Below are 6,272 nucleotides of genomic sequence, written 5' to 3'. Positions count from 1 at the left end.
ACTTCCCACAAAAATGCAAGAACAACAAGAGCAGTTTGGAAGGGCTTTCTGGTGGCTTATGTGAAGGCAAAGCTCCTTGCAGTCCCACCCCTGAGATACACTGTAATTTATGCCGGGACAACATAAAATAAAGCAAGTGTTCTTTCTCCACACAGAAGGCGAAGGAGAAAGAGAAGTTACTGGTATTGAAAAAAAGCTTCAATCACAACAAGGTGTGCATCTGGGAAAAACTAACAGTTCCTTCCAGCAACTCGAGCGTTCAGGGTCTGGGGAACGAACAATGCATTCACTCCCGCATTCATTTTCCACGTTCGAAAGACACAGCAGGCAGCAGAGCAATAAAATGAGTGGCAGATTTATCTGCCCGCTCGTCACAGACAGATGGGAGGGAAACCGCTCTAACAGCAACAAACACAGTAGTCGAGCGAGTCCCTGCAGCCAGTTGAGTAGGACCCTGGTTTGCACAATACTCTGCAACTCAGCTACTTAGCCATATATGTGCTATCTGCAAACTTTTGTGCTCTGGTTTTCTTCTCTTCAAGCATGATCTTCTCAGCTTCAAGCGGGAAAGGCTAAAACCTGGGCTTCTTCCCCCCCACCCTCATCCTTTTTGGTCTTTTCCTTTTTTTAAGGCACACGTTCCACTGGTTATAATAGTCAGAAACTCGTTTGATTACCCGCTGCCAAACCTGTTTGTGGGATTCCAGCTTTTCTCTGTTTCCAGGACTCTCCAGCATGGAACGAACCCAAGATCTGTTGCCTATCCTCGCTGTCTTTTCTCCCACACCCACACGGTCAAACCAATGCCCGGAAGGCAGGCTACAACTTGGAACGATCAAGCTAAAACTTTTTAACGACTGCTGCAGCCTTAAAAGTGTACCTTTTAAGTACAGCCCTTTGAAACCGACAGACTTACTCCCGAGTAAAAATGCATAGGATCGTTGCTGCAAAAACGACTGACCACACACACACACACACACACACCATACTCTATTTTGCATGCACATACATAATAATAGCTGAGCCACCCTCAAACCGAGAATCGCCTCATTATTTTTCACATCCAAAGTTCATAAGTACATGGAGGGAAGTTTACCCTGCAAAGGCTGCTGCCGCCGCTGTCCATCTCCACTACCATTCCCCGCTTGGTCGCCAGCCTCTCCAGGCAAATGAATGGAAACCAATCCCCCAATTGTTTTTCCCGACTCACCCGCCGGCCAAGCGCTGTTACTTCGCTGCTGCGGCTTTGCAGCTCTTCCCCGACGAGCAAATCCCCGGTGCCAGGAAGGAAGCGGCCCTGAATGCGCGTGCTTGGCGTCTCCTACCAACACTCACCGCAGCCTCTCTGGCCCCCTCAGCCCGGTGTCCCCCTCCCCAGGCCTCACCGTGGCCACTCCAGATGGAAAGGCAGGCTCAGCAGGGAGGGACCTTTCCCCTGCCTCTTACACTTCCCGCAGGAGGGAAGGAGCGGAGCGTGTAAAGTGAGGCGCTCTCGCAGTGCCCTGCCTGACCAGCCGCCCACTCACACTGACGTCCCCCCACCCTACTCCCGCCTCCCAGCTCGGCTAGATTAAAGGCAGGGAGATGGCAGAGGATGGAGGGAGAGACAGTTGCAAAGCTGATGGAGCTGATGCTCCGCTGTGCCAGGAGCCAATGGGGGGAGAGTGCCCACCCCGCCCGGAAAGATCTTGTGACTGGCAAGTCGCACCTGCACTGCGGGGGGGGGGGGAGGGGCGCTGCCGCCGACCCGGACTCAAAAATTTTTATATCTTTTTTTTTTTTTGCAAAAAAAAATTTTTTCCAGGAAAGGAAGGGGATCGGTGGGGGCACTTTTTGGCGCCCCCTACCAAGTGGCACCCAGAGCACGTGCCCTGCCTGCCTCCCCTATCGTTACGCCCCTGCCCCAGATATACTTACAGGCACAATCAATCCCAAATACACACACCTCCCTGATGTCCAACAGGCCAATGCATATAAGGAAAGAAATTAATGCCATAAATAATGCAATGAGTAGGGTTGGAAGTATAAGAAGCTGACTGGAAGCCATCGGGCAAGGTCCAGTTGGTGGCCCCCACATAACTGGGAATTGGTTCCTACTGGAGTAGGAAGGATCACTGTCCGACCCAGCTGCTCTCTCCCTGATGATATCAGGCAGTGATGTGAGTTTGCAGCTTTGTGTCCTCAGATGCTGTTGGACTACATCTGCCATCATCCCCAGCCACAATGGCCAAAGGCCATACTTAAGTAAAGGGAGGAAATGTTATGAGTCCCGTTAATAACAACATTTTATTTATATATGAATTTTTAGCTTTATCTACCACCTTTCATAAAGTTACCCCAGGGCAGTTTACAAAAGTTAATACAATGAAATTTCATAAAATCATACAGAAAAATGTTAACCAATTAAAACCACAAAACCATAAAACCACCAAAAGCAACAGCCATAAAAACAAAACAGAGCAAGCAGAAAGGAGAAACCGGCAACCCCTAAGCAGTAGATGTTGAACAAATATATGTGTATATATGTGTATATCGCCCACTATCCAAGCCTCTAGGCATAAGTGCTGAAAACACAAATATGAGTGATTTCAGTTTCTTGATGATGCAGCAGGGAAGTGACTTGCCTAGGGAGGAAGAGGTTGCTGGTTTAAATCCTCCTGGTGGAAACACCTATATTGGGCAGCAACGATATAGAAAGATGATGAAAGGCATCATCTCATACTGCGCAGGAGGAGGCAATGGTAAACCCCTCCTGTATTCTACCAAAAACAACCACATAGCTTTGTGGTTGCCAGGAGTTGACACCGAACTGACGGCAAAACTTTATCTTTAAAAGCTGCCACAGACATCAGAGAATGGACACCGAACTGGGTTGTATGTATGTTAGACATACAATGGACCATGTACATTTCATTATCACCATTAAAGGGTTTTCTGACATTATGAGAAATGGGCATGAGTTCAGCCATGCACAAAAATACTAAAAATAGTCAGTGAATTTAAGTAAAGGATAGTATGCATCTGTGTCATCCAACTAAGCACAACACGTCTATATTATCAAAACCTGAGCGTCCTTTCTTACTTTCAGATGCTGAACACTGTGATAAATGCCTAAAAGATCACTATACCAATGAGAAACAGGATCAATGCATCCCTAAAGATGTAACCTACTTGTCATGCAAAGAGCCCTTGGGAATCATTTTGACTTATTTTCCTCTCTTTTCCCCCATGCTCAAAATACTCATGATGTGGATCTTTGTTCAGTACCAAAAAAATTCTCCCATCGTCAAAGCCAATATCGGACCTCTGAAAAGTATAAGCATGCATATGTATTCAGTACTTGGTTTGGGCCCCTTTTGCAGCAATTACTGCCTCAATGCGGCGTGGCATGGATGCTATCAGCCTGTGGCACTAATGAGGTATTATGGAAGACCAGGATGCTTCATTAGCGGCCTTCAGCTCTTCTGCATTGTTTGGTCTCATGTCTCTCATCCTTCTCTTGGCAATGCCCCATAGATTCTCTATGGGGTCAGGTCAGGCGAGTTTGCTGGTTAATCAAGCACAGTACACTGTATACTTTTCGGAGGTCCGATATTGTTCTATTCTTCAATCCTTGTCTTCTTGGTTCCATGTAATATTCTAATTTTCTGAGATTGCGGATTTGGGGTTTTCATGAGCTGTGCGCCATGATCATCACAATTATAACAAATTAAGGCTTGACTTATCTCGCTTTGCATGTAATGCATCTGTCTCATATATCAGTTTCGCCTTTTAATCTGCATTACTGAAATTAATGGACTTTTGCACGATATTCTAATTTTCCGAGTTTCACCTGTATATGGTGAACCCAGAAACCCAGTTATTCCAATTATGTTCTACAGGCTTCCACCTGGTCTGCTCCTTGTCCTTTTCTCGCTCCCCCTCCTTGCCCACGGGTTCTGGTTTCTTAAAAAGCAATTGGAAGACATCTATGTACTCGCTCTTCCAAATGTGCTCCTTGACGTGGGGCAATAGGTGGTCCCCTAAAGGGACTGGCCCATCATCAGCGCTGCTGCTTGTGTTTGCTGTGGCAGCCTGTGTAGCACCACCCCCCGCCCAGCACGGGCACCCCAGGTGGGCCACCTCCCCCATCGTCCCCACAGGGAGGGAGTGTGTCTTAAACCTAAGCTTCCTTGCTTATGTGCGTGCACGCAATGCCTCAAATTCACTGAGTAACACTCAGGAGTGTGAACCCAGACCTCCATGCCTCACGCGTGCGCACGCAGTTGCTAGCAATCGGGCCTGGGGACCTGGTGCCAAAGGATGCTTCGCTCACCTCCCTCTGCCAAGCTGCCCCCCACCTGGCCTTATCCCGGCCCGTGGCAGTCCACCCCCCCAGACAAGCCTCCAGACCTGAGGCCGGGATAAAACCTGGCCTGGTTGCTGCCGCCGCCGCTGCTCCACTGCCCCGAGGGGGAGCAGGCAAGCTGTGCCGTCTGCTCTGCTGTGCGGGGGAGAGGCGAGCTCCGGCCTCGCAACCCAGGCCACGTGTTGGCGGCTGCTGGCCTGGCTTCCCGGGTGCGTGCGCGGCAGTTCCACCGCTAAAAAGCAGCAGGCTTAAGAGCCCAGGACTTGCTGCTACAGCCAAAGTGCAGCGGCCTAGGCTGCCTACCGGTGGGGCGGGAGGGCTTAAAAGCCCAAATCTCCCCCTCTGCCACCTAACTGTGGGGCGGGAGGGCTTAAAAGCCCAATCCCCCCTCCACATCCCCCGGCGCAGCTGGATTCTCCGCAGGCCTGGCCACGTGCTCGTAGCTGGCCCGGGAGAATCACCCACACTCGTCCGCTCTCTGCAGCTCCGAGAGACGGACTGGGCGGGTGCTTGCAAGCAGGACGTAGGCCTGCTCCAGCCCCACCCCCAGGAGGACGCCTGACCAATGGGAGTCAGCTCCCAGCGTCACGTGCTCCTCCTAGGGGGCTGAGGCAAACCAGCCGCGCAGCCTAGAGCGGCTGCGATCGGCTTGCTTCTTTTTTGTTTATAACACAATTAGCAAGATCTGAGTATTCAACATATTAAAAAAATGTGATGATGAGCTACCTCTTCAGATGTGTGTTGTTCACCCAATCCCCCCCATCTGCAGTAAAAGAAGACTCTTTTGTTCCCAAAGCAGTGAAAGGAGAAGCCATGTGGCACTGAAAAGAATGCAGAATCCATTAAAGCATCCCTCTTATGCAGTAAAGTAAAGATGACGGTAAAGGTGACCAATAAGACTAGAAAGGAAAGAAGGACTGTATCACTGGAGAGTTTCCAAGCCATTTCTGCTCCAATTGGTGGAGAGATAATCTCAAGTAACTCAAGCGGTTGTAGAAATGTTTTTTGTCATTGTGCAACTGTGCCCCATCTGCCAGCAAATATTGCATCACCTACAAAGGAGCTGAGACAAATTCACAGAGGAAGGTCAAGCAAAAGGTATTGATATGTATGACAACTATGTTAAGCCTCCATGTTCAGTGGCAGTATACCTCTAAATAGTAGTTTGGAGATACAACCCCAGGGGGAAGGATTTGTTTTTTAAATTCATTTATATATTGCCCGTGATGTTGGGGTTACCCCAAGGGGGTAAAGATGTGCACCAGGAAGCATTTAGCAGCAAAGAAAGTCCAAAGACTGTACTTGAAGTGCAACTCAACTCTTTTCCTTTATTCAGGGCTACAACAATAAGACCCCACACAGGGGGGAAATCCCATCTTCCGGGAGGAACCTCCATCTTCTCCAACCTCCATACAGGATTTTGCTCCACAACTGTGGAGATTGAGTTCTTTGCCTTCTGTCTGATAGGCTGTCAGATTTACTCAGGGAGACTGCTGTCTGCCCACTATCCATCCTTTCTTCATGGTTTTCCCATTGGCTCTGGAACTGGCTCCAGTTTCTCTCTGGAGCTCATCATAATGTTCCTCCTTTGTGGGTACCGGCCACCAGGTCAACCCTGGTCATGACAACCTTTCTTATTAAGGGTGGTTCTGTTTCCTGACTGGCTTACTGGCATATTGGATTCCACGCAATTAGCCATTGCGCCAGGTGAACTCCCAGAAGGAAGGTACTTCACTTGTGGCCAGTCCCGCTGGTAAGCCTTTCACATGCAAATGTGAGCCCCATGCTCCTTGGGCCACAATGCCTCTATAGCCGCAACTTCTCTATAGCCCATCTTGCACTGATCACTCTACTTCCACTTGTGCCAAACCACACATCATAAAATCTCACGGCACTTCCCAGTCCCCTTCACAACCTGCTTGTG

Source organism: Hemicordylus capensis, chromosome 6 (assembly GCF_027244095.1).
Source record: "Hemicordylus capensis ecotype Gifberg chromosome 6, rHemCap1.1.pri, whole genome shotgun sequence".
Classification (NCBI taxonomy): domain Eukaryota; kingdom Metazoa; phylum Chordata; class Lepidosauria; order Squamata; family Cordylidae; genus Hemicordylus; species Hemicordylus capensis.
The sequence above is the reverse complement of the archived record's forward strand: the minus strand, read 5'-3'. Positions refer to the sequence as shown.